Source organism: Rutilus rutilus (assembly GCF_951802725.1).
Source record: "Rutilus rutilus genome assembly, chromosome: 6".
NCBI lineage: Eukaryota > Metazoa > Chordata > Actinopteri > Cypriniformes > Leuciscidae > Rutilus > Rutilus rutilus.
The window spans coordinates 8,817,118-8,837,644 of NC_140214.1; positions in this window are offsets into that span (position 1 = coordinate 8,817,118).

Below are 20,527 nucleotides of genomic sequence, written 5' to 3' on the forward strand. Positions count from 1 at the left end.
TAGCATGTTTTTAAAGGAATGTTCTGGATACAAACATCAAGTTTCCTCAGAAAAGAGTTTTTATAAAAATGAATGAGAAACACATTTACGTTAACCCACGTACATTTGATGTCAGAAAACACATTCCCCTAACGTTCCCCTAATGTTAGTATATAGTTTCCTTTCGGTTATTTTTTGGGAACCAAAACCCTGTAGGAATGTTCATGGAACAAATCATTTTTGCTAGGTAGCAGGCAAGTATGCTGGGGGGATTAAATGTGAAGTTTATTATTTTTCTCAAGGCTGTACTGTTTACTTGAATGCTACACATCCATTGCAAGTTTTTAAAGTGTTCCTTTTAATTATAATTCTTTTAAACTCCCTTTGTGGTGAAAATCAAGCTTTTAATATTGTTTATATGTCTATGTGGTGTTTTAAAAAAATATATGCTTTACGACAAATCATGAGGAAATTCATACATCAACACCATTGCAGAGTTTTTTCTCCTTAAAACTGCAGTGAACCAAAGACAGTCTCAAAAACACGTTTTGAAATTGCCGGTGTTTCTGACGTCACAAACTACCATGTAACTAATCGCGTGAAGGTGTGACCGTCAACGAGTGGTTGAGCTGGTGCGAGTGAGTGGAGGCGGGGCTGATTTACATATTCATAGATCCGCCTATACTAAATGAGGCAAGTGTGTAGAGTTACATTTTAAGCTATTTTAAGGCATGAAGATTTTTTTTTTATATATATGTCATTTTGGTGATCAAAGATGAGTTTTAAGGGATAAAATTATTGATTACAGAGGGACTTTAAGAAACATTTCAAACTTCGAGTACTGCAGACAACTATATACTATAGTTTACAATTTATGCATGTAAACACTATGCATGTAAGACAAACTTGTAGTGTGCAAAATTCTCCACTAGTTATATGGATGATGAATATAGCTAAATGATTATAAGGTTATACTGAAGGGGAAATACTTACCAGTATTGACACGACGCACTTCGCTACGTTGCCCAGTGCAGTCGACGCTCATAGCTGTGACTGACACGTTGTACGCCTGACCACACGCCAGGCTGCTGATGTTACAGGAGGAGCTGCTGGAGTTGCATGTTTGCGTAATTCCATTATCACCTTCAGCTGTTACTATATAGTAGGAAACAAGGCCACTAGATGCTGCCCAGGAAACAGACGCAGTGTCAGACCCACAGGATAATGACACATTGACTTGAGTGGGAACACATGGAGCTGGAAAGAAAAGATTCAAATGATGTGATGCACAATAGATTATATGATGCATTTTAGAAAGGGTTTAAATTAGGGTCTACCCTAATTGCACTGAATTATTGTTTAATGTTATACCTGTGTCTAGAGTGACCAGGGGTTTAGAACAGGTTGAACAGTTCTGGCCGTATCCTGTAACACTGATGTTGTAGTGCTGACCGCACTGAAGTGAGCTGATGTTGCATGAGGAGCCGTTGGTGAAGCAGCTGTGCTTTTGGGCGTCCTGGAAAGACTGCAGTGTTGCATTGGAACTTAGTGAACCATTGCCTGGTGTCCAAGAAATGAGTGCTGAGTTTGTGCGACAATCCAGTCTGGCTTGAATGCCAGTATTAGGACATGGTGCTGCAACATATAAAAAAGGGTTAACTCATCAAACTGCAGAATGGTGCTTGTCATGCAAAAACTGTTAGGATGTTATATATGTTTGCTGGGTGTTCTGGGACATTGCTAGGGAGTTTCTTAATGGCTCAGCCAGGTCAAAAGAACTTGAAAAAACTGAAGCCGGTTTGTGGTTCCCAACCCTTATGAGCTGAGTTCAAGTACCTGAGACAAGAGTGATAGGCTGGCTAGCCGGGCTCATGCAGTCACCATTCACGCCCATGACTGTGATGGAATATTCCTGACCACATTGCAGGTTTGGGATATCACAGCGTGTGACAGTGTTGTTGCAGGACGCTTTGTACCCTTTGCTGCCTTCAGCCTTTACCGAGTACGAAGTGGCACCGAGTGCACTGTACCAGGTGATGGAAGCAATGCTGGAGGTACAGTTTAGAGCAGCAGTGACATTGGTGGGAATGCAGGGTGCTAGATAGGGAGAGGAGGAAGCTGTATTAAAATAATAAGGCTATAAAATATTTTAAAAAGTGCTTACTGTTCAAAAGTTTGGGGTTGATAAGATTTTTTAAAATGTTTTTGAAATATATCTTATGTTCATCAAGGCTGCATTTATTTGATAAAAAATACAGTAAAAACTATAACATTGTGAAATATTATTACAATTTAAAATGCATGTTTTTAATACGTAATTTATTCCTGTGAATTTTCAGCATCATTACTCCAGTTTTCAGTGTCACGTGATCCTTCAGAAATCATTCAGATATGCCAATTTGATGCTCAAGAAACATTTATTATTATTATCAATGTTATTAAATATTATTATGTTATAAATGTTATTGTATTTAAAAAAATCTGAATTCGTTAAAGAATATTCAGATTCTGTCCACTTGAATGCTAGGTAAATGTGTGTTTTGTGTCGCTTTTACAAAGAAACAATGTGGTGATGAAGCTTGTGATATACTGTGGACCATAGTTTACAATTTATGCATGTAAACACTAGACAAACTTGTAGTGTGCAAAATTCTCCACTAGTTATATGGATGATGAATATAGCTAAATGATTATAAGGTTATACTGAAGGGGAAATACTTACCAGTATTGACACGACGCACTTCGCTACGTTGCCCAGTGCAGTCGACGCTCATAGCTGTGACTGACACGTTGTACGCCTGACCACACGCCAGGCCGCTGATGTTACAGGAGGAGCTGTTGGAGTTGCATGTTTGCGTAATTCCATTATCACCTTCAGCTGTTACTATATAGTAGGAAACAAGGCCACTAGATGCTGCCCAGGAAACAGACGCAGTGTCAGACCCACAGGATAATGACACATTGACTTGAGTGGGAACACATGGAGCTGGAAAGAAAAGATTCAAATGATGTGATGCACAGAGTTTTAGTGCAATAGATTATCGGATGCCATTTAGAAAGGGTTTAAATTAGGGTCTACGCTAATTGCACTGAATTATTGTTTAATGTTATACCTGTGTCTAGAGTGACCAGGGGTTTAGAGCAGGTTGAACAGTTCTGGCCGTATCCTGTAACACTGATGTTGTAGTGCTGACCACACTGAAGTGAGCTGATGTTGCATGAGGAGCCGTTGGTGAAGCAGCTGTGCTTTTGGGCGTCCTGGAAAGACTGCAGTGTTGCATTGGAACTTAGTGAACCATTGCCTGGTGTCCAAGAAATGAGTGCTGAGTTTGTGCGGCAATCCAGTCTGGCTTGAATGCCAGTATTAGGACATGGTGCTGCAACATGAAAAATTGATAACACATCAAAATGTTGTTGCAAAACTGTATTTTTACATGGTGGATGGTTGCCAGGGTGTTGCCATATGGTTGCTAAGATGTTCTAAGTGGCTTCAACGGCACATTTATGTGGTTTGGTGGTACACAAGGAGCTGGGTAAATTATCTAAAACAAAATTAGTATATGGTTGGCTGTTAAATTAAAAGTGAATTATCCCTTTAACTAACCACTAATACGCAAATCATATCTCAATATCTACACTACCATTCAAAAGTTTAGGGTCAGTAATATTTTTTTTTAATGTTTTTGAAATAAGTTTATTATGCTCACCAAGGCGGCATTTATTGGATCAGAAATACTGTAAAAATTTAATATTGTGAAATAATTCAAAATAACTGATTTCTATTTTAGTGCTCAAAAAACATTTCTTCTTATCATCAATGTTAAAAACAGTAAAAAAAAAAAAAAAAAATCTGGATATTTGATGATTAGAAAGTTCAAAAGAGCATGTATTTTAAAAATAAATATTTTGTAAAATTATAAATGTATTTTCTGTCACTTTTAAATAATGCATTCTTGCTAAATAAAATTATTAATTGCTTTAAAAAAAAAATCTTACTGGTCCCAAATTTTTAATCAGTAGTGTATATCATAAATTCAATATAACAAGGTTTGATTTAACCAGCTATTTCTCTTACCTGTTATGATAGGTGATCCAGTGCCTACAGAGCTGTTGCATGAACGTCCCTCTGCCACTACTTTAACTGAGCAAGTTTGTCCACACGTCATGTTAGTGATGTCACATCCTGTTTCATTGGTCCTGCACATATACGTCTGTCCATTAGAGCATTCAAGTGTTGTCAAAAAGGACAGTGCTCCATTGCCACGGGACCAGGACACACTCGCTGTGTTGTTGCCACAGTTCATTCTGGACTGGATATTCAGTGGAGGGCATGGGGCTGAAGAGAAAAGAAAATAATATTATTTAAAGGTGAAGTATGTAGTTTCTGCGCCACTATAGGGGCACCAAACACATTTGTAAAAAGAAACAGGATTTTATTGTTGGGGCTTCCAGATTTTTTTTTTTAAGATAATGTGAGTAGTGCTAGTATGTTGCTATAAGCCATATGTGTTTGAATTGTTTTTCACTGGGCTGCTTTTTAATTGTGATGAAAGAATAGACTTTTTCTAACATGCACTAAAGAATTGCGCACAGTAAGATCAGCACTGTGTATTAGAAAGTAAATACAGGTGATTTTGATTTCATGTTGACTTTATATATATTGAATTGGTAGGACTCATTATTTAGAATGGTAGGCATCAACTTTGTGAAAATGCTACTGCACCTGCCGTGACCTGACTGGTCACACAGTTGGATCTACAGCCGTTGCCCTCTGCAGCCACAGTGATATTGTATGTCTGCCCACAGCCAATTGCAGCGATCATGCAGGATGTGGAGGTGGAGTTACACCCCAGAACCTTGTCAGTAGATTTTGCTTGAGCATAGTAGATTTGTGCGCCGTTACTCGACTGCCAGCTAACTTGAACATCCCCTGTTTGGCAGTCTAAGAGCTGACTGACCACAGACTGAGGAGCACAGGGTGCTGGGAGACAAAAGTTAAACAAAGTATTACTTTAGCATGTTTTTAAAGGAATATTCTGGATACAAACATCAAGTTCCCCTAATGTTAGTATATAGTTTCCTTTCGGTTATTTTTTGGGAACCAAAACACTGTACGAATGTTCATGGAACAAATCATTTTTGCTAGGTAGCAGGCAAGTATGCTGGAGGGATTAAATGTGAAGTTTATTATTTTTCTCAAGGCTGTACTGTTTACTTGAATGCTACACATCCATTGCAAGTTTTTAAAGTGTTCCTTTTAATTTGTAATTCTTCTAAACTCCCCCTATGGTGAAAATCAAGCTTTTAATATTGTTTATATGTCTATGTGGTGTTTTTTTTTAAATATGCTTTAAGACAAATCATGAGGAAATTCATAAGTCAACACCATTGCAGAGTTTTTTCTCCTTAAAACTGCAGTGAACCAAAGACAGTCTCAAAAACACTTTTGAAATCGCTGGTGTTTCTGACGTCACAAACTACCATGTAACCAATCGAGTGAAGGTGTGATCGTCAATGAGTGGTTGAGCTGGTGCGAGTGAGTGGAGGCGGGGCTGATTTACATATTCATAGATCCGCCTATACTAAATGAGGCAAGTGTGTAGAGTTACATTTTAAGCTATTTTAAGGCATGAAGAAAAAAAAATCAAGAATTTTTTTTTTTTATGTCATTTTGGTGATCAAAGATGAGTTTTAAGGGATAAAATGATTGACTACAGAGGGACTTTAAGAAACATCTCAAACTTCAAGTACTGCAGACAACTATATACTATAGTTTACAATTTATGCATGTAAACACTAGACAAACTTGTAGTGTACAAAATTCTCCACTAGTTATATGGATGATGAATATAGCTAAATGATTATAAGGTTATACTGAAGGGGAAATACTTACCAGTATTGACACGACGCACTTCGCTACGTTGCCCAGTGCAGTCGACGCTCATAGCTGTGACTGACACGTTGTACGCCTGACCACACGCCAGGCTGCTGATGTTACAGGAGGAGCTGCTGGAGTTGCATGTTTGCATAATTCCATTATCACCTTCAGCTGTTACTATATAGTAGGAAACAAGGCCACTAGATGCTGCCCAGGAAACAGACGCAGTGTCAGACCCACAGGATAATGACACATTGACTTGAGTGGGAACACATGGAGCTGGAAAGAAAAGATTCAAATGATGTGATGCACAGAGTTTTAGCACAATAGATTATATGATGCCATTTAGAAAGGGTTTAAATTAGGGTCTACATTAATTGCACTGAATTATTGTTTAATGTTATACCTGTGTCTAGAGTGACCAGGGGTTTAGAACAGGTTGAACAGTTCTGGCCGTATCCTGTAACACTGATGTTGTAGTGCTGACCACACTGAAGTGAGCTGATGTTGCATGAGGAGCCGTTGGTGAAGCAGCTGTGCTTTTGGGCGTCCTGGAAAGACTGCAGTGTTGCATTGGAACTTAGTGAACCATTGCCTGGTGTCCAAGAAATGAGTGCTGAGTTTGTGCGGCAATCCAGTCTGGCTTGAATGCCAGTATTAGGACATGGTGCTGCAACATGAAAAATTGATAACACATCAAAATGTTGTTGCAAAACTGTATTTTTACATGGTGGATGGTTGCCAGGGTGTTGCCATATGGTTGCTAAGATGTTCTAAGTGGCTTCAACGGCACATTTATGTGGTTTGGTGGTACACAAGGAGCTGGGTAAATTATCTAAAACAAAATTAGGATATGTTTGGTGAATTATCCCTTTAACTTCCCACTAATCCGCAAATCATATCTCAATATCTACACTACCATTCAAAAGTTTAGGGTCAGAAATATTTTTTTTATGTTTTTGAAATAAGTTTATTATGCTCACCAAGGCTGCATTTATTGGATCAGAAATACTGTAAAAATGTAATATTGTGAAATAATTCAAAATAACTGATTTCTATTTTAGTGCTCAAAAAACATTTCTTCTTATCATCAATGTTTAAAACAGTAAAAAAAAAAAAAAAAAAAAAAACGGATATTTGATGATTAGAAAGTTCAAAAGAGCATGTATTTTAAAAATAAATATTTTGTAAAATTATAAATGTATTTTCTGTCACTTTTAAATAATGCATTCTTGCTAAATAAAATTATTAATTGCTTAAAAAAAAAATCTTACTAGTCCCAAATTATTGATTGGTAGTGTATATCATAAATTCAATATAACAAGGTTTGATTTAACCAGCTATTTCTCTTACCTGTTATGATAGGTGATCCAGTGCCTACAGAGCTGTTGCATGAACGTCCCTCTGCCACTACTTTAACCGAGCAAGTTTGTCCACACGTCATGTTAATGATGTCACATCCTGTTTCATTGGTCCTGCACATATACGTCTGTCCATTAGAGCATTCAAGTGTTGTCAAAAAGGACAGTGCTCCATTGCCACGGGACCAGGACACACTCGCTGTGTTGTTGCCACAGTTCATTCTGGACTGAATATTCAGTGGAGGGCATGGGGCTGAAGAGAAAAGAAAATAGTATTATTTAAAGGTGAAGTATGTCATTTCCGCGCCACTGTAGGGGCACCAAACACATTTGTAAAAACAAACAGGATTTTACTGTTGGGGCTTCCAGATTTTTTTTAAGATAATGTGAGTAGTGCTAGTATGTTGCTATAAGCCATATGTGTTTGAATTGTTTTTCACTGGGCTGCTTTTTAATTGTGATGAAAGAATAGACTTTTTCTAACATGCACTAAAGAATTGTGCACAGTAAGATCAGCACTGTGTATTAGAAAGTAAATACAGGTGATTTTGATTTCATGTTGACTTTATATAGATATTGAATTGGTAGGACTCATTATTTAGAATGGTAGGCATCAACTTTGTGAAAATGCTACTGCACCTGCCGTGACCTGACTGGTCACACAGTTGGATCTACAGCCGTTGCCCTCTGCAGCCACAGTGATATTGTATGTCTGCCCACAGCCAATTGCAGCGATCATGCAGGATGTGGAGGTGGAGTTACACCCCAGAACCTTGTCAGTAGATTTTGCTTGAGCATAGTAGATCTGCGCCCCGTTACTCGACTGCCAGCTAACTTGAACATCCCCTGTTTGGCAGTCTAAGAGCTGACTGACCACAGACTGAGGAGCACAGGGTGCTGGGAGACAAAAGTTAAACAAAGTATTACTTTAGCATGTTTTTAAAGGAATATTCTGGATACAAACATCAAGTTTCCTCAGAAAAGAGTTTTTATAAAAATGAGTGAGAAACACATTTGCGTTAACCCACGTACATTTGATGTCAGAAAACACATTCCCCTAACGTTCCCCTAATGTTAGTATATAGTTTCCTTTCGGTTATTTTTTGGGAACCAAAACCCTGTAGGAATGTTCATGGAACAAATCATTTTTGCTAGGTAGCAGGCAAGTATGCTGGAGGGATTAAATGTGAAGTTTATTATTTTTCTCAAGGCTGTACTGTTTACTTGAATGCTACACATCCATTGCAAGTTTTTAAAGTGTTCCTTTTAATTATAATTCTTCTAAACTCCCTCTGTGGTGAAAATCAAGCTTTTAATATTGTTTATATGTCTATGTGGTGTTTAAAAAAATATATGCTTTAAGACAAATCATGAGGAAATTCATAAGTCAACACCATTGCAGAGTTTTTTCTCCTTAAAACTGCAGTGAACCAAAGACAGTCTCAAAAACACTTTTTGAAATCGCCGGTGTTTCTGACGTCACAAACTACCATGTAACCAATCGAGTGAAGGTGTGATCGTCAATGAGTGGTTGAGCTGGTGCGAGTGAGTGGAGGCGGGGCTGATTTACATATTCATAGATCCGCCTATACTAAATGAGGCAAGTGTGTAGAGTTACATGTTAAGCTATTTTAAGGCATGAAGAATTTTTTTTATATATATGTCATTTTGGTGATCAAAGATGAGTTTTAAGGGATAAAATTATTGACTACAGAGGGACTTTAAGAAACATTTCAAACTTCGAGTACTGCAGACAACTATATACTATAGTTTAAATGTTCTGCATGTAAACACTAGACAAACTTGTAGTGTGCAAAATTCTCCACTAGTTATATGGATGATGAATATAGCTAAATGATTATAAGGTTATACTGAAGGGGAAATACTTACCAGTATTGACACGACGCACTTCGCTACGTTGCCCAGTGCAGTCGACGCTCATAGCTGTGACTGACACGTTGTACGCCTGACCACACGCCAGGCCGCTGATGTTACAGGAGGAGCTGCTGGAGTTGCATGTTTGCGTAATTCCATTATCACCTTCAGCTGTTACTATATAGTAGGAAACAAGGCCACTAGATGCTGCCCAGGAAACAGACGCGGTGTCAGACCCACAGGATAATGACACATTGACTTGAGTGGGAACACATGGAGCTGGAAAGAAAAGATTCAAATGATGTGATGCACAGAGTTTTAGCACAATAGATTATATGATGCCTTTTATAAAGGGTTTAAATTAGGGTCTACATTAATTGCACTGAATTATTGTTTAATGTTATACCTGTGTCTAGAGTGACCAGGGGTTTAGAACAGGTAGAACAGTTCTGGCCGTATCCTGTAACACTGATGTTGTAGTGCTGACCACACTGAAGTGAGCTGATGTTGCATGAGGAGCCGTTGGTGAAGCAGCTGTGCTTTTGGGCGTCCTGGAAAGACTGCAGTGTTGCATTGGAACTTAGTGAACCATTGCCTGGTGTCCAAGAAATGAGTGCTGAGTTTGTGCGGCAATCCAGTCTGGCTTGAATGCCAGTATTAGGACATGGTGCTGCAACATATAAAAAAGGGTTAACTCATCAAACAGCAGAATGGTGCTTGTCATGCAAAAACTGTTAGGATGTTATATATGTTTGCTGGGTGTTCTGGGAGATTGCTTGCGAGGCTCTTAATGGCTCAGCCGGGTCAAAAGAACTTGAAAAAACTGAAGCCGGTTTGTGGTTCCCAACCCTTATGAGCTGAGTTCAAGTACCTGAGACAAGAGTGATAGGCTGGCTAGCCGGGCTCATGCAGTCACCATTCATGCCCATGACTGTGATGGAATATTCCTGACCACATTGCAGGTTTGGGATATCACAGCGTGTGACAGTGTTGTTGCAGGACGCTTTGTACCCTTTGCTGCCTTCAGCCTTTACCAAGTACCAAGTGGCACCGAGTGCACTGTACCAGGTGATGGAAGCAATGCTGGAGGTACAGTTTAGAGCAGCAGTGACATTGGTGGGAATGCAGGGTGCTAGATAGGGAGAGGAGGAAGCTGTATTAAAATAATAAGGCTATAAAATATTTAAAAAAGTGCTTACTGTTCAAAAGTTTGGGGTTGATAAGATTTTTTAAAATGTTTTTGAAATATATCTTATGTTCACCAAGGCTGCATTTATTTGGTCAAAAATACAGTTCTCAGTGTCACATGATCCTTCAGAAATCATTCAGATATGCTGATTTGATGCTCAATGTTGAAAACAGTTGTGCTGCTTAATATTTTTTGTAGAAACCATAACACATTTTTTTCAGGATTCTTTAAAGGATAGAAAGCTCAAAAGAACAAAATTTATTTGAAATAAAAAAACAAAAAAAATAAAAAAAAATTAACATTATAAATATTTTCACCTTGATGAAATTCACCAGTCCTTGATGAATAAAAAATATTAATTTCTTTAAAAACAAATTCACCCCAAACTTTTGAATGGTATTTATGTTTGTTAGTTTGTTTGAAATACATGTGGCCCCAAAAAGTAATTGGTAAAATGAATGTATGTCATGAAATAACAGTAATTATCAAGTATTTCTTTGTGGTTACTAAACATGGGTTAGTGGGTTATGTTCATAGTTAATAAGATGAACACTATATATTTATATAAGAGACCAAAATTGGGTTTTAAAAAAGATGAAAAGTGAAGTTAGTTTTCAGAAAATCCCAAGAATCCCTAGCATTTGTTTGGAAATGCTGCTTTTTTGTCTATCAAAGGCATTGGAATTCATACATTTTATGTATCTGAATACATTTTAGGGCCTACACACGATGTTGTTATGATTAATTTGAATCAGCAAAGGTTAGCATGAGCGGACACCTGTTACCACTGCAGCTCTAGGTTGAGAACTGCTGTTGCAGGAGGCTCCATCAGCTTGGACGGTCACATTTAGTCTCATCCCACATGGCAGAGAGGTCAGCTGACAGGAAGTCCCCATAGTGTGACAAGAAGCTAAGCGTTGCTGCTGCCCATCTGTTGCCATTGCCGTGTACCCATTTGCTCCTGCGCTGGCAGCCCATGTCACGTTAGCCGCGTTGGTGTCACACTGGAGCACAGATGTGACGTTTTGAGGGTCACAAGGAGCTAAAGGAGATACATAGTCAGCGTCAAAGATCTGTTACTGTTTGAAAATGTGTGCATGCTCAGATGACTGTTACCTGACTGTATCTGAATGGGTGTGGATGGCAGACTCCTGCAGTGAGCATCATTCCTTGAGACCGTGACGTTGTAGTTGACTCCGCAGAGCAGGTCTGCTGTTGTGCAGTTGTTAAAGCTGGTGCTGCAGTTAACCGTGAGTCCATGTTCACCCTGCAGTACTGCTGTGTACAGACCCCCAGCCTGAAGGCTCTGCCAGCTCACTGTCGCACGATTCCCTGCACAGTCTGTAGAGACCTCCACACCGACTGGAGCACATGGGGCTACAAAGGAGAATGTAGGAGATTTACTTTGTGTGCACCAGAAATTCATTTGCTTTACCTTCATAAGGACAGCTTTTTTATGAAAACACAGCATACCATTTTTTTACATTTAAAAAAAATCTGCCCTCTTTTAATTAATCCTTCTTTTATTTTACTTTTTTAAATTATTATTTTGCATTATTTGTTGTTTTACATTTTAAATATCTGGACCCTTTTATTCATCCCCTTTTATTTTGCATTATTTTGCATTATTTGTTATTTAACATTTTAAATATATGGCCCTTTTTCTTCACCTCTTATTTAATTTAGGTTTATTTTACGTTTTAAATATTTGACCTCTTTTAATTTTTGTAAATGTATTGTACATATAAGGACCCTTATCTAGCTTTCATTTTTTATTTTAGATTTTACATTAATTTATAAATAGCCTAAACCAGATAAATAAATAAATGTATTTTAAATATCTGGACCCTTTTATTCATCCCCTTTTTATTTCTGGCATTTTTTTATTAATCCCCTTTTATTTTTTATTTTACATTTTAAATATGTGGACTTTTTTTCTTCACACTCTTATTTTATTCAAGTTTACTTTACATTTTAAATTTGACACTAAATAAATTTTTTTTATAAAAATGTATTTACTGTACATATCTGGGCCCTTTATTCCCTTTGTTATTTTAGATTTTGCATTAATTTATAAATAAACCAGATAAATAAATACATTTATTTTTAATATCTGGCCATTTATATTCATCCACTTTTTTATATATATACTTTATTGTATTTATTTTACATTTTATTTATCAGGTACCTTGTATTTTTTATTTGTTTTTGGTCATTTTTGCACCTACCTGTCTGTAGGAGGACATGTTGGCTCTCAGAGCTGTTGCACTGCAGGTTTGTTGCTATGACAAACGCTTCATACGTCTCGCCGCATGTCAGGTTTTGGAATGAGCACTCTGTCGCCATGGCAGTGCAGGTATGAACCGTTCCATCCGCATGTGTCGCCATTCCGATGTAGAAAATGGCACCGTTGCTAGAGACCCATGTGATAGAGGCAGTGTCTGAACTACAAGTCTCCACAGCGGACACATTCTGAGGTATGCAGGGGACTACGGTGGAAGATAAAGAGTATTAACATCTCATGCCATGTTACTTTTTTGCAAGGGGATGTTCATATACCATTGTATATTACATTGCAATAATTCACAGTACCCAAAATATGTATGTACACATGCTCACCTGTCTCTGCCACCTCTCCCAGCACAGAATCAGTAGTACAGTCACCGTCAGTCGCAAAAATCCACACGCTCAGGCTCTCTCCACAATCCAGACCTGTTAGTGTGCAGCTCGTGTTTAGAGATGTACAGTTGTAGAAATCTCTGCGATTACCGCGGGCCTCCACAGTGTAGGTGTAGGCTCCTTCAGGCCCGTCCCAAGAAGTGACGGCACTGCTGATGCTATTACAGTTTGCAGTTGTGTGGATGTTCTGTGGCAAACATGGGGCTAAAGGTGTAAGGCAACAGAGGGGTCCAAAATTAAAAATTATATTTAAAACAACTGAAGTTACATTTATTTACAATAGCACTTTATACAATGTAGATTGTGTCAAAGCAGCTTCACAGTAATAAACAGGAAAATAAGTCTTGTAGAAATTCATCAATTATGATTAACTAGTCCAGTTCGGCTAAAGGCAGTGTGTCATTATTCAGCTCAAATTCAATGTTGATTCAATTCAGTCCAATAACAGTGTCAATGTTGCAAAGTGTCATTATCAGCTCAATTCTGTTCAAATTTTGTTCACATCCAATAGTATCGATAATAGATCTGAATATTAATTGTCTTTAAACCCTTATATTGTGTTCAGGTCATTTTGACCCAGAGAGTATTTTCTTTTTCCCGAAAATGTTGAACAACCTTGTTACACTTGTGTTGTTCCCAGTCAAAAATGACCGGCTTACAAAAAAGCGTATAAATCTCTTGTTCTGCTATACTATCAACAAATTTTAGATTCAATCTTTTTATCAACTTGTTTTCTTTCAATTAGGACAGGATTTGTATATATATATATATATATTTTTTAAACTGATTGATTGTAGGCCTTATTGATCTGAGCTTATATTGGTCAAAAATGAATGGGGGAGATTGAAAATAAGAGAAACATTTAGTGTTCAGGAGCACATTCATGTTCACACATTTACATGTGAGCTTGCAAAGATAAAGGCCTCGGACCTGTGCTTGCGTAGATACATGCACACACACAAGTTCATGAACACAAACAAACTCAATGTATTACAGCCAAGTTCATGAACAAAAACAAACTCAATGTATTACAGCCTTTTTTTTTTTCCACAGAGATTAACTTTATCCTCAGATCAATGAGGCCTATGATCAGTCAGCTTAAAGAATAAACACAAAACTTGTCCTAATTGAAAGAAAATAATCATTTGTAGGCCGGTAGACCGGGAACACCACAACTACTTTGTTCCATTTTGTACAAAATAAAAGCATTTCAAAGAAAAGTTCCCGTTTAAACATTAAAGCACACTAATGTGATAAACAGTGCAATCTTTTTCCATATTTTGTTGAATATTAACAAAATTATCCACAGATAATGCTTTGCTTCACTCAAAAGCCGAGGTGCATAAGCTCAGATCAATAACAATCAATTACTTTTTCTGAAAAAAGAAATTCAAACCTGTCCTAATAAAAAGAAAACGACTGAATAAAACATTTACTGATAATATAGAATAACAAGAGATTTATAAGCAATTTTGAAAAGGCTGGTCAATTGACTGGGAACACCAAAGGTGTTACAGGGTTTTTAACACACAGTGAAAGGGTTAAACCGTAATTGTCTTTAATGATGTGAAGTACCGATTGCACTTTCAATACAATATTCATATTACATGTTAGGCCTTGACATTAACAGTGTCGTATCATGAAAAAATTTAATATTTACAGATTTTTGCCAATAACTCACCTGTTTTGACCACCACTGCTTCTGTGTTTCCGCTGTTGCAGTCTAGTCCTCCGGAGAAGATGGAGCTGACGTAGAAGCTGTAGCTTTTGCCACAGACAGTATCAGTGAAGTAACAGGAGGTGTCAACAGTGATGCAATCAGTTACATGGCCGTCCGAGTCGATAGCCAGGGCATGGTAATAAGCCGTGCGGTTGGTGGGACTCCACGAGAACACGATGACATTACTGGAACACTCACGGTACAGACGTGGTGTTTTAGGTGGGCAGGGTGCTGTGTGTTTGTTTGAGAGATGGGGAGAGAAATTAATTTGCTGATAGAAGATCCACTTCCTTTTTGGTTTAAAGGGATAGTCAATCCCAAAAAATTAGAATCATTACCAATTACACACCCTCAAAAAAGTAAGTCATACAGGTTTAGAATTACATCAAGGTGAGTAAATGATGACAGAATAATCATTTTGAGTGAACCTTTTGGAGAGAGACTGAGGCCCTGTTTACTCTTGGTATTAAGATGTGTTTTGGTCGATCAGATCACAAGTGGACGGTGCTAAATAAAGGTGTAAAAGGGTTTCTAAAACGTTTCGAGCTCTTCCACTTTCGCCCACTTCCAAAAGTAGTCGAAAACGAAAACGCTTTCGTTGTGTGGTCTCATTTGGTCAAATGTGTTTAAACAGCGACAAAAGACCACCTACTGACCTAATGCGTAAACGAAGCACGCTGGCCAGACGGGATTTTTTGGCTGGAGACCCAAGTTTGGATTGTAAAAAACGCCCCAATCATCATTCTTGATTTCTAACATGCACTCACAGCATTTGCATGGTCTTGCGGCTATAAGAGCAGAAAAGAAAGCTGCTGCTCTCCGTATGCTTTTCCGTCGTATTTCATATGTAAATTGCGCACGTTTATTTTGTCCATTAGATCGAAAGATCTGAAAGAAAACCACAAATTTACCTGCCCATAGACCCTCCCCTCCAAGAAATCAGGACGGAAGTGGTTGAAAGTGGACAAAAGAGACGGATTAAAATATCAGGTGTAAACAGGAATATGTCTCCCTCGACTACTTGTGATCCGATCGACAGAAAAGCATTTTAATACCAGGTGTATGCAGGGCCTGAGAGCAGATAAAAATACAACCTGAGATAGACAACCTAAGAAGGCAGGTAGATTTACTAACTTAGGGGCTTAGACTGATACAGGAACTAGAACAATTCTGCCACCTGATACCACACAACCTTCCATTAAATCTCGGCCTCAATAGACTCTAGAGCTCATTTAATCTACATGACAGTAATTCCTGGGTGTGTTCCTCCTCAGACTTCTTACACCGTGAGAGGATTTCCTGCTCATCTCCCAGAGGACTGAATCAGGTGTGAGCGTGACCTTTGAAAGAGGGTATCTTTACCTGTCTCAAAGATGTAGCTGACATCGGAGGACCTTTCACAGTTAGCAATGGCTGTAATCCGTACAGAGTATAGTTCTCCACAATTCAGCATTGGGATCTGGCAGGCTGTGCCATTGGATGTGCAGTTAAGCGACCGGCCTTGGCCATCTGTTATGACCGCACGGTACGACATGGCACCAAACACTGCATTCCAACTAACCGATGCCATAGCGGTAACGCAGCTGTACTCCACGGAGATGGAGGAAACTGTTGAAATGGCTGAGAAGAACAAGAAGTGACATGTTAGAGTTCGGCAAATCCAGATGCTGAAAAGACCAGCACTGATTTCTAGGCTGGTTTATGTTTAGTCTTGGTTCTGGTCTAGAAAATGTCCTCTTTCTTGTAGAAAGGCTAGACTAGAAGCATTCAAAACACACCAATGCAGAAATCTATTGCTTTATCTTTATGGTTTCATTCAAAGGTTTCACTCTGCTTCATCCTTATGTAGGTGCGACTCACTGGGAGTTGTGTAGTTGATGTTTGTAGGTTCTCCTGGTTCGAGGAACATGTTGACTGATGCAACCCCTATTGTGTATGTTAAACATGGCTCCAGGCTTGAGATATTCACAGCGGTACTGGTGACGTTCCTAAGACCAGGGGCAAGTCCCGGCTTATTACTGGCCGTGACTGAAACCTGGTAGAGCAGGACGCCTGGGACGCTGAACCATGATACGCGAGCCATACTCGCAGTTAACTCCCTCACACTCACGCCATCTGGAGGCTGCACCACTGTAAAACAAGAAAATGATGTGAATGGTCGCTTAATCGTCAGTTACAGAAAGTTAAGATAGCGTTGACAGGCTAACAAAGCTGCAATATTTAAATAGCACAAAACTGGAAAGAACTGAGTAGACTTACATGTTCTGATGGTTTTAACAAGACTTCTGGCGCCGATTCCTGCCGTATTAGAGGAATAAACGTAACAGTTGTATGCAGTATTGTTGCGGAGGTTGTCTACCTGTCCATTTAGTGTGGTGAATGTGAGGTTATGAGTCTCAATGTGGAAAGTTCCATTCACCATCAAAAAGTATTTATCGGCTCCTTGCGCACTGGACCACTCAAACCTGATCGAGGTGCTCGATATTGCTTTCGAAGATGATATTTGCGAGGTGGCGGGAACTGCAAGTAAAAAAAATTAAATCACATGAGTTCAAAGTAAAAACAAGTTTGTCAAGATATGTGTATGGCAAGCCGTTTTAGCTTGAAATGTTCCCAGCATTACTCGTAACTGCATTTTTACTAATAAGAATTCAATTAGTGAGCTCTACAATTCAATTCTTACTAGTAACAATTACAATTAGAGAGCTCTGTAATTGTTACTAGAAATAATTTAATTGGAGAGCTCTCTAATCATAATTGTTACTAGTAAGCATTGAATTAGAGAGCTCTCTAATCATAATTGTTAGTAAGAATTGAATTGTAGAGCTCTCTAACTGAATTCTTACTAGTAAAAATGAAATTAAGGCGAGTAACATTGGGAACATTTTAAGCTAAAACGGCTTGCCATATATGTGTGGGTCGATAACTTACGTGTCTGTGCTCTCTGGGAGCTGATGCATGTCACATAACTCAGCAGAAACACTTTAAAAGTCACTAGATAAATTTGTCCCGGTGTTAAGCCTTGGACCAGTTTCTCCAAGGTGGACGAAGCCAGTGGTGGAATAGAAACAGGTGCTGTGTTGCTTGAATTCACAGCCCTGACATCCAGAACATAGTTTGTCGCTCCAGGAAAATTGCTCCATTTTACACGGAGAGACGATGCAGTGGGTGATGATATTGATGTTATGTTACAGTCTGGAGGAGACAAAGAATTACAATAATTAGTATCTTATGAGTCACTTTCAAAATATAACAGTATATTAATAATATATATTTAGGTAAATGCATTTCTAAAGTTTCTATTCATTATTTTTGCTATGTTTAATTAGTCAATTATTGTTTTTTGTCTTATAATAGACAAGATACATAATTAGTCATAGTATTATTAATATTGTAACTTATTACTAAAATGAATACATAAATGAATATGAAGTACTTGCCTGCAGACGCTTCTTTTACCTTAGAACAAAGAAACATATGATAGTCAACTTAAGCACAAGGTCTTAAGTATCAAATGATATGAATGATAAATCATTAACAGATTATATAATAAATACCTGTGTCAATGAAAACAGTGTTACAAAGAAGCACAGTGTCCCTGGAAGATGCATCTCTGATTGATGTGTAAGGTGCTAATAATAAGTTAAGGTACATACAGTTGCAAATAAGGGGAGAAATCTGAAATCTTGTGGCATGGGCAAGTATACCTGCTCTGTGAGAACCAATCAGTGCATCCCAAATGAGGACAGGTAGATGAAACCTTATGACTAACATTAGGCCTCTGGGCTGAAGACATCATCCAAGTATCTGTGTGGTGTGTGTTTTAACAGGTAAGGGCTAGCCTGGGGGTCTAAGGGTTGTTGTTAGACTCATTAAGACCACAAACTTTGAAACTTTGAGTTCTCTCGAAGTTCTCTTCAAGACGATCAGCCTTATATTTTAATAATTACTTTATTTGAAAAACACCATGTGCGCAAATGAAGAACATACTGGCGTGTTAGGATTATTTTTGAGTGGGAAATGATATAGGATAGGTTGTTGGTCATTAGGTTTCAGGAAAACAGGCTCAATATAATGGAGAGAGTGAAATTCCCATCCTTGTACTGGCCTGCCTCAAGCAATCTGGTGTAATGTTAAAGAACGATTACGTTACTGGATAGCAAACATACATTTGCCCCTATCATTTCACCTTAATTCTCGTTTAATATTATCCTTTCTAATGATGATATTGAATTTGTTGGTCTTTCCAATATGTTTTCAGTAAATGACATGGAACCTGATTGAAATCAAATGTGCATATTTGACTCACATGTACAGTTGCAATTGAACTGAATGACTGTTTTCGTGAATCGTTTACTATAGTTATTCAGTTACCGCTCACTGAATTCACAACGTTACATTAACTGAAAAGAAGTTGATGGAGATATGTTTTAGCTTAGCTAGTGTAGTTATTATTTGTAAGCATTTCTTTAAAAACTAGGAAACTTTCACAGCTACGTGAGAGACATTTGGTATTGTTTTTTTTTATACTTATTTGTAAGGCTATTTTTTTTTATTTGATTTACTTTTAACCCTATATTAAGCTGTGCAATTGCTCATATAAATGATAATAAACTAGACGCCAAAGACAAAAATCACAATAATATTTTTTTTTTCTAAAGTAGGCAAATTTGATTATAAAAGTTTTATAAAATATTTTTAGAGAATCTTTTTTTTTATACACAATTCGTTCAGTCATTCATGTTTCAGGATCGGAACAGTTCTTTTTGTTCTAATTTTATTTTTTTCTCTCTTCCATTTAGAGACTTTAACTTACAATTTCCTGTAGGGAAGTGGTTCACATCTGGGTAAATCATAACTGCTAATTCTGCATCTCTTTTCTTATTATGTTATAAGGTATCATGTTTAGAGCCAGACTACGCCTTTTTTTACTTCAAAATGTAAGAGATCTTCCAAGTGTTTACTGATCTGCATTGAGAATGACGAAAGCAACAGAATGTTTGGCTTTCATCATCGCGTCTAAAACAGTATGTGCTGAGAAAGATAATGAAGGATTATAGTGTCTTTGTCCGAGTCTCTCTAAACCCAGAAGCAAGAAGCTATGAGGGAAAGTGAATCTGCCTCTTCAATTCAGAGCCTGAAACATACACCTGTTTTGTATGGTGATTAAGGTCAGTGTCTTAAAGTTAAAGCTTTCTTTGCTTTAACAAAGGTGGAGCCTGAAATGTGAAATACTCTTTCATGATTGTAAGGTAAGGTTAGGCTGGATCTAAGTAATGTTGAATATGTTGCATATAAATAAAACATTTAACTTTGAACAAAGCTCATCCATCATACTTTCGTTGTCCTTCAGAACATTGCAGAAGAAGCTTTATTACACAGGCCCGCTTGCTGTTCAGGAAACTTGAAGTTTTCAGGTATGTCTGAAGTATTGACGAAATTCGTTGGGAGAAAGAATTGAAAAGAACGAGGCAGATGTAGACATAGAGTATAGGGATATAATTGAATTGCTATAATTAATGTCTGATAGCAGCTCAGATCTTTTGGTCATAGAAGAGATTTATGAGAAATGTTAAAAATTGAAAACATATTCCAGGTTCTGGCATAAAACTCTAGATGGCGCAGGCTTATAGGCCTTTAACTCATTTGGTAGCGATCACATTGTCATCTACATAGCGCAGCTGATTGGTTGCTGCTGCATCAGCGGCCAATGAGCTGCGGCTCAATATTCAAATACCGGTGGTGTTGCTGTTAGCAGTCTGCAGCGTGCTTTCAGAAACCCTCCACCTCCCCCAGCTCCACCTGTATAGATCTGCTACTGGGGTTAATTCATGTAATGGTTAATT